Source organism: Cotesia glomerata, linkage group LG1 (genome assembly GCF_020080835.1).
Source record: "Cotesia glomerata isolate CgM1 linkage group LG1, MPM_Cglom_v2.3, whole genome shotgun sequence".
NCBI lineage: Eukaryota > Metazoa > Arthropoda > Insecta > Hymenoptera > Braconidae > Cotesia > Cotesia glomerata.
Genome location: NC_058158.1, coordinates 15,660,818 through 15,670,379, shown reverse-complemented (window position 1 = coordinate 15,670,379; position 9,562 = coordinate 15,660,818). Strand labels below are relative to the sequence as shown.

At 27.3% G+C, this 9,562-nt stretch overlaps 1 long non-coding RNA gene across 1 annotated transcript; it reads right to left on the bottom strand.

The window, feature by feature from the left end:
• Positions 1–2,512: 2,512 nt before the first annotated feature.
• On the bottom strand, positions 2,513–8,096 carry LOC123270624. The gene is made up of 7 exons (XR_006510652.1): positions 8,086–8,096; positions 4,069–4,691; positions 3,491–3,904; positions 3,337–3,423; positions 2,878–2,931; positions 2,725–2,814; positions 2,513–2,651 (listed from the first exon to the last, which is right to left on the bottom strand). It is a non-coding gene; the product is annotated as an uncharacterized LOC123270624 (long non-coding RNA).
• Between the last annotated feature and the right edge of the window lie 1,466 nt (positions 8,097–9,562).

Below are 9,562 nucleotides of genomic sequence, written 5' to 3'. Positions count from 1 at the left end.
TATCATTTAATAAATTATTAAAAAATTGAAACTTAACATGTACCCTGTCCTTCGCTAACACGAAGAGATTTCATGGTTTTTCTACACGTGAGCAGGAAACATATAGCTGTCCATGTGAGAAACATGTGTTCTCCAAATCCAAACCGCAAATAGACAGTGTTTGGCCTTAAGATTTAAGCCATCTACCGGATATCTGTGGAACTTAGATGCCAAACTGCCATTTATTAGGATTTTATAGAACTAACCGATATATACACACTAAAGTCATATAATAAACATTTAATTTGCAATAACAATTATTGAGATCAATAATTGAGATAAAAACTACCCTATCTTTCAAGTTGGATTAAACTGCACACGGAGTGCAAATTTAATTTAAAATCGGTTAAGTAGTTTAGGAGTCCATCGCGGACAAATAATGTGACACGTGATTTATATATATATATATATATATCTTAATATATCTATTAGTGTCTCTAATATTATTATTAAAGATATTTTCATGACCGATTGTATATATATAATGAAAGTTTCATGCCATCTTGGTCAAATGACTAGTGGATCTAATTCAAGCCGAGAGATGGACACTTTCCATCTTCTCTATTGGTCGAGAGACATCCTCTCTGTACATAAGTTCGATGGAAATCCATCAAACTTGAATACTAGTCAAGCTGGAAGTTTGTAGTATCTATTCGAGTAATAAAGATGTTAATTGAAATGAAAGAAATTTGAATGAGAGTAAAGACAAACTTTGAAAAAATAAATGGAGTTGGTTGCCAAGCCAGGAATCGAACCTGGATCTCCTTGATAACATGTCAGGAGCTCTATCAGTTAAGATACCGGGCCCCTTCCACCATCCACCTTTCTCAGTCCATTCTTATACTCTCGATACTTACTTACTATCCCTTCCCTTTTTACCTGAGCTACGTACTATGATGGTAATGTAGTACTTATTTAGGCATTATTTTAAATTAGTGTCTCTAATATTATTATTAAAGATATTTTTACCGGAAGGGGCCCGGTAGCTTAACTGGTAGAGCTCCTGACATGTTATCAGGGAGATCCAGGTTCGATTCCTGGCTTGGCAACCAACCCCATTTATTTTTTCAAAGTTTGTCTTTACTCTCATTCAAATTTCTTTCATTTATTTCATTTCAATTAACATCTTTATATATATATATATATATATATATATATATATATATATATATATATATATATATATATATATATATATATATATATATTAGACTGATTCAAAAAAATCGACTATTTTTTTTTTCTTAAATATATCGAAAATATTGTTGGAAATGATGAAAAAAAAATCCTGTGAAAGTTACAGCCCTTAATATTAATATTAAGATGTCCCGCATGGTAAATTTCAATTTCCCGTATGATTAACATGGGAAAGCTTGTTTTTTTGAGTTTAAAATTTTATAACTCTTTTATCGTTTATCAAAAAAGCTAGACTAAATTATTTTCTTGTGTAAAATTGAATGCTCTACAAAAAAGCTATCTTAGAATTTTTCGATAAATCGACGCGTTTTGAAGTTATTCAACTTTAAAATATAATATATAATATTTTCTCATTTTTTTCCAATTTTTTGACGAAACTATCAAGTTTATTAAAAAATTTTGTCAAATTTTACAAATTTTTTGTATTCTATATTTTTTTTTGGTTTAACAGATCCTTTTATTTAACTGTCAAATTTCTAATACTGTCATATCTTAATTTTTCAATAATTTCAAATTAATTTTATTTTCAATTAAAAATTATTTTCATCTATTATTTAATTGATTTTATAAGTTCATTTCAAATTCATGCAATTAATTTTATTACTTTAATAAAAATGTACTGATTTAATTTTTTTATTTATCGAAGCTAGTTTCACAGTTAAAATCATCGAAGCGCGAAACAGAGAAGACATCGGTTGTACTATTTGTTCTTAATTAACCACACTAAGGTAAAAGTCCCTATTATGAGACACTTTTCAAGGTAGGTTGAACATTTTTGCGAATAATAAATCCATTTAAGAAGAAAATACACTTTTAATCGCATTGTACAGTAATTTGATGATTATTAAATCAATATTTCTAATGTGTTTATAATTTTTTTGGTTAAAAATGAATTAAATTATGGTTTTTTAAGAGAACCTATGAGACCCTATTTATGAGACACTTTAAAGTCACATGTCCCCAGTGTCTCAGACCACAGGACCCTATTTTTGAGACAGTTAAAAAATCAGTGAAATTGATCAAATTTTATATTTTTATTAATTTTAGACAGTCCTATTTACAAAATAAGAAATTATTTTAATTTTTAATCAACTCATAATTAAATTTTTATCAGTTAAATAATTAATTAACGAAAATTATTGAATTAAATCTATTTTTCTTTCTTGATTTTTTTTTGTAATTCTTCGACTTGAGCAATTAACTTTTTCTTTTCTTCTTGTAATATTTTTATTTTTAAGTTTTTCTTCTTTCATGTTTTTCAACTTTTCTTTTTTAATTGTTTGTACCATTCATCAGAGATCCCCACAGATGGTAACTTTGACTTGCCTGTTTTTCAATTTTTATTATTTTTTTCTTCAGTAAATAATCCAACGGCAAAGTGAATATTTCTTTCAGAGGTTTTTCGGGAGATTTATCTAAAAATATGAATTTTTCGTAATTCTAATCATAATTTTTAAAACTAGTTCATAACTAATTATTTTACGTTACCGTTATCAACAGTTATTGATGAAAACTTATGAATAAAACGATGTTCGTCAATCATTGCAGGCGTAGGATCCAAATTTTCTTTCATAAATTCTAAAAAACAGTCACATCAAATTAAATTTATCGAACATAAATGTGAGGTTGACATTTACATACCTAATTGATAAATTTTGTTGTTTATAGGATTTGTAGGATGAATATTTTTGAGCTCTGTTGTATTATTTTATATATGATATTATATGATGTTATATGATATTATATATTATAATGTATATATATATATATATGTATAATATAAATACTATATAACATAAATATAATTTTTTTGGATGACGCGCAAGGATTTCGATTTTGCGCAAGGATGATACGCAAAATCGTGAAGTGTTCTACATTTTTTTTTTTTTTTTTTTTTTTTACAAATATAAATAATGCTGTGAAGCGGGAAAGAATAGGAGTTACAGTAATTATTACGTGAAGCGTTCCACATTCACGTAACAGGATATTGGTAGGAAAGGATTGAGAAAGGAATGTGGAGAGGATCATCTTAATTAAAGACACTAAAGTCTTTAGAAGGGCACCGTATTACATTATTGCTATCAGTTAATGAAGACTAACTTGACTAGATTCATATATAACCGTAAAAAGTTGTCCATCATTAGTTAAATTATTTTATTCACAGTTTATCACATTAGAATGATTGTCCTTAGACAAGACTTATTAAAGATGTATTACAATTTGTTATTATCTTAATAATAACAAATTGTAATACATCTTTAATAAGTCAGTTTTCGTCACAGGTGACCCTATTGCTGCTCTGTAGAATAACAACTGAACAATAACATTCTCTTCTTTTAAAGATAATACTGTCGCTGGCTCAGTTCTAATTTTTGCCTTCTCAGGACTAATACTTTTTCATCTAACAAAGGTAGCAATCGGTACTCCATGAACAGCAGCTGCTTTTCTCAAGGACATCTCTGTGTCTTCTATTGCTTTTAAAGCTTTTTCTATATTTGACGAATCATAATTACTTAAGCCTTTTAACTTTTTTTTCTTCAGTTTATTATTCACATTGGAACACAACACTTTTTTTTGGTTGAATTTGATGATTGAGTTTTTGTCTCTTTAGGATTTTGTTTATGCCTCATTATCTCAGCTTTTTATTATAAATTACTTTTTACTTAGCCTGAAATAAATAATATACTTTTAGAGTCAATATACAACAAAATATTATAAATTTATCCAAAACATTTAATTAAAAAAACAGAAAAACTTGTTGACAAAGTTATTCAATGTTATGATTTGAGGTTAGGTTCATAATCTAAAGGTATTTGACTAAAAAATACTTACTTTTAGAAAAATATTTGAGGTTTTAATAACAGCCAATATTTTATGACATATAATTGCACTATTTTTATAATTAATATAACATATTAACAATATAAAATCTTATAAATGTACACCGTCTCAATTAATCGGGACAAGCCGAAATACACATGTCCGTGTTACATGGTATACCTAGTAAAATGTCTCATAAACCGGGGCATTCACGTTTATAAGTGTAGGTATTGTGAGACACTCAGATTTAAAATATTGTAATAAAAAAAACGCATAAATATGTATAGAAATAAAGTCTATGACTCATCAGCTTTCAATTGATATACAATTTAACATAAAAGAAGAAGAGACAATGAAATTAAACTAATATAAGAAACTAGGTAGCCGTTGCCGTTTTACTATTCTCGGTCGTGGCTTTGAGCACAGATAACAAACCTCGCACTTTAATAAATATTTTTTAAAAACAGTGTGAAATTAATTAAGAGCAAAAGTCGAAAATTGCTTTTGAAATATGTGAATTGAAATATTTTTTATATTTTTGGTATGCTAGCGGTGTGTTTGTTTTTATAAAATAGTATTTTTATGTAGTGTATCATAAATGGGGACATCGTCTCATAATAGGGACTTTTACCTTACTATTCATACCATCAAAAAAGCTTCAAGGACGCCCCCTCCCTTAGTATCTGACCACCTCGCACTACAACGCTCATTATTCCGCGACTCGACGCTTTAACCGAACTTTTTTGATTTGGGTAATAATAACCCATTGTTCAATTGATAACTGTGAGTGACGCGGTGTTCTAACCTCCAAATTCGGACTTTGATTGTTGCTATAGTTTATCATTGTTTTTCGTGGCTTGTATTTTAAATTCATTTTTTTGCAATTAATTAATTCATATCCTAGAATTCCTTTTTTATGGGTTATTTGTCCAATTATTTGATGAACGATATTTATTCTTCTTTAAATTATTTCGTCACTGAGTCCTTTTTTAAATGGACAAAATCGATTATAAAAAATGGATAAAGAAATTTATTTAATTGGTTTTCCAATAACTGGTATTGTTGGACGTAAACTTCCAACTTTTAAGGACGTTTTAGCTTTATTTTTTTATAATCATAAAGTACAAAAGTGTGGTGTTAAACAAAGTGCTTTATATACTGTGACCGAGGTTCAAGAACAATGGAAAAAGGCTCAAATTTCTACTTGTGAGACTTTAAATGCCATCAATAAGTAATTGAGAATGTTCAAAAAGTGGCAAAGTTTGCAGCGTAGTTATAAACGGAGACAATCATTCACGCAAATCAAAAATGGAACTGTTTTTAAGAATAATTTGAAGGAGTTATTTGATATTGCTTACACGAAAGCAGCCAAAACCTTAAGTAAAGAGGGAAATGAATTTTTGCTAGCCCAGAGATCATCAGGTTGGCGTGGATTTATTGATAATTTTCTACAAAAACCTCTAACATATGAAGAACTGATGGAGGTAGATGAAGAAAGTATGTATTAATTCAAGTTTTTCACAAATATTTCATGTTAGTTGCTGATTGATTAATTTATTGACTTTAAAATGATAGAAAAAGAATTGTAAAATATGGAGATTTTTTACTTTTCGCATTAAGTAGACAAGCAAGCACACAAAATCTTTATATTATTTTTACTTCATTAATTTTTGCAAAAAGTGTGATTTTCAGTAAAGTTTGGTTAAAAGTTTTTGGATGCTGCGGTCAAAAAGCAGTATAAAAAAAATCACGGGAAAAAAGCTTTGCGATTTTTATGTTTTTTTTACTTCATGAGCTTTCAAGAATATATCGAGCTATGAACATTTTTAAAAGTACGATGTTTTAATAATTTACAGATTCGGATGAACTGGTTGACAATAGTACCATCACTCCAAGCCAAGATAGTAACACTACTTCAAGCCAAGGTACACAACAACATCACAATCAATGATAAGTCATGTTTCAAATTTCGAAGATGAATTATCTCTGCCAAAAGTGACTTCAAAAATGTCTATAATGACACCTGAACTTGTTGCTGCATTAGATCGCGGAAATGTATGCAGAAATGCTACTTATATCATAGCTGCAACTTTAAAGATTGTTGGATATGATCTTAATGATGTTAATTTACGCTACAGTACTATTCGATGGGCACGTATATCTCTAAGAGAAGGTATAGCTAGAGAACTAAAGGAACAATTGAAATCTCTTGCGGATTTCAAATTTTTCTGGAAACACTCAAAGAACATTAAAAAATTATTACGTAACTTTGTGAGTTTCATAGTGTTTCCAGAGTAGATTTGTGCCCTGTTTCCAGAATAGACCCAGAGTCGATCTATTATGTTAACGTAGAATAATCAAAATGTAACCGCGATCGTTCTAGAGTATTCCCAAAGTATTTTCAAATCAGAAATTGAATAGTCCAATCTTCATTACAGAACGGCACCAAAATATTTCTCGACTGGTTTTTAATATGTTTCAAAGTGTTAACAGAGTGAGGCCAGACTGAATTTATACTTTTTCTTGAATGCATTCCCGATGAAAAAAGATTTTGTCTAATTATATATAATCATGCATAATCGTCTATATATGATCCAAAAAATGGCCAGATCTAATCATATCTAATTATATCCCGTGAAAAAATACTCTGAGCAGACCTAATATAAAATTGGCAATAGACTTGATCAGGGTTGATATGGCCATATCAAGATGTGGACAAACCTGAAGCCTAAGTAAAAGTGATAAATAAAGTTATATTTATAATAAAGTTGATACAACATTCATTTTAGTTGTTTGTACAACTTTATTCAAAAACAGATATTCTCTGTATTAGAGTACAAAAATTCTACTCTTTTTTGAACTTAACACTTCAAAGTCAAGTATCTAGAAAGGGATTAATTCTGCGGCCATACGCCATCTATCGAAGACTTTTAATACTAGTTTCGACAGTGCGGAACATGTGATTGCTCCGTGGTAATGTCTTTTATTTGTAACTAATTAATATGTTGTCAGATTTATAAATATTTCATTGATTATTTTAATTTTTCCCAAAGTTCTCAAATAACTTTAATAATACATGAATAAATAACTGAAAATTACATTTCATGATAAATTTAGAAATCATACACAAAAGATTTTTTCATTTGGCATAATATTGCATGAAAAAGAATAATAATATCAATTCCATATTGTATTTAAAAAATAAAAAAAAAAATTTACTTTTTGTAAATTTTAAACCGGATAAAACACGGTAACCGATTGGCTCTACAACAGGATTTTTTTTTAAGTTTCTTGAAAATGTAGAGAATTTAAAAAATATGTAAAATTTATTTATTTTTATTTTATTAATAAAAAAATTAATTTTTTAAATAAAAAATTCTAAAATATAAATTTCTCAATTAAAAAAAATTTTGTCAAAAAATTGAAAAGTACATAATTAATTGAAGAGTTTTGGAGCAACTTTGACGATTTTTTTTTTAATTCATACATTTTACTATTTTTATAATTTATACCGTAAACCTGCCATTAAATATATTAATAAAAAAAATTAAAAATCTCCCGTCACAGATGCAATAAGGGCGTATAAAAATTAAACGCCCATATGGCACCCAGGAACCATAAGGACGTATAATAAAAATTCAATTTTTTTTTCTAATTCCAATAAAATTTTTAGTTTGGAAAAAAATTTTTTTTTGCATTTTTCGACGTTTCAGGTAAAAATAAATTAATTCCCAAAAAAAAAATTTTTATTATACGCCTTTCCCTGAATAAAAAAAAGTATTGAGACAAAGAAAAAAGTATTGAAAAGTATTGGATTGACTAGAAAACCAATACTATTCAATATTTTTTTCTTTGTTTCAATACTTTTTTTTTATCAGGGTTATGGTATCTGTAAAGCGACATTTTTAATTTTTTTTATTTAAAATATTTAAAGGCAGATTTACGGTATAAATTATAAAAATGGTAATATGTATGAATTTAAAAAAAAAACTTCTAAGTTGCTCTAAAAATCTTCAATTAATTATGTACTTTTCAATTTCTCACAAAATTTTTTTTAATTGAGAAATTGATATTTTAGAATTTTTTATTCAAAAAATCAATTTTTTTATTAATTAAATGAAAATAAATAAATTTTACATATTTTTCGAATTACTCTACATTTTTAAGAAACTTAAAAAAAAAAAAATTACTGTTGTAACCAATCGGTTACCGTGTTTTATCCGGCTTAAAATTTACAAAAAGAAATTTTTTTTTTTTTTTTTAATACAATATGGAATTGATATTATTATTCTTCTTCATGCAATATTATGACAAATGAAAAAATCTTTTATGTATGCTTTATTAATTTATCATGGAATGTAATTTTTAGTTCTTTATTCATGTATTATTAAAATTGTTTGAGAATTTTAGAATTATATATAGACCTATATATTATCAGATCTGATTATATATAACTTATATATGATAATAAATGGAGTTATAACAGCCAGGTATGATCATATCTAATTAAAAAACTACACGAAAATTATATTTTTGAGCTCGAAGAGCTCAAAAACGTAATAAGTGCATTTTTGAGCGCTTTATTACCAAAGTAGCGGGAAGTTGCAGGGATAGCCTTCAGGGTCAACCGTTTTCCTAATTTTTTTTACTACATTTTTTATTACTTTTAGGGCTTTATTTCAAGTATCGTTTCTTAAGAAAAATGTTATCAAAAAATTTTTTACTTTGAAATTGAATTTTTCATCAATTTGGTGCGCAAACTTTTTTTTGTTAGGCAAATTAAAAAAATTCCGGTAATTAATTTACTACTACAATGCATGAAGCGTTCATGCTAGTTGAATTCTTTAGAGTTAGATGATCTCATAACAATAAATATATCTATTGGTCATGTTATGTCGTAATAACTATAATGCTTTGGGTTGCATCTAACAGGTGACACTACTTGTCAGATCAACCATGATTTAAATGTGTTAATTAGTTACATTTATAATTTAAATTTATATCTATATTTTAAATAGATTCAGAATTCCTAGTTGATTTAATATTTTATTTAATTGCTGAGTTTGGTCGTTGGGTGTACACGTGTCTTCGAAAGAGAAACTCTAATGTCGAGAAAATAATACAAAGGAATATTGTATTAGGTTCTGAAAAACCATAAAATCTTTGAGTAAACACAGAACGTGTCCTTGCCACATGACAACTTCAAGTCCTTAAAAGAAAAGCCATAAAAGACACGTGTGGAAACTCAACGGTCTCTTGTTCTTTAAAAAACAAGGCACTACAACTAATTTAACAACAAAATAAATCAATAATAATTTATTTATCCACTTTATTTTAAGTAACTAAATAACATAAATAAATGAGTATTTAGACGCTACAACATGTGTATGTATGTATGGATTTAATGTCACAATGGTTTGAGACAAATTTAATTACATATTGGAATAATTGAATAGTAAATGGTATTAAATTGAATTTAGAAATGATTAGCAAATATTAAAGTAAA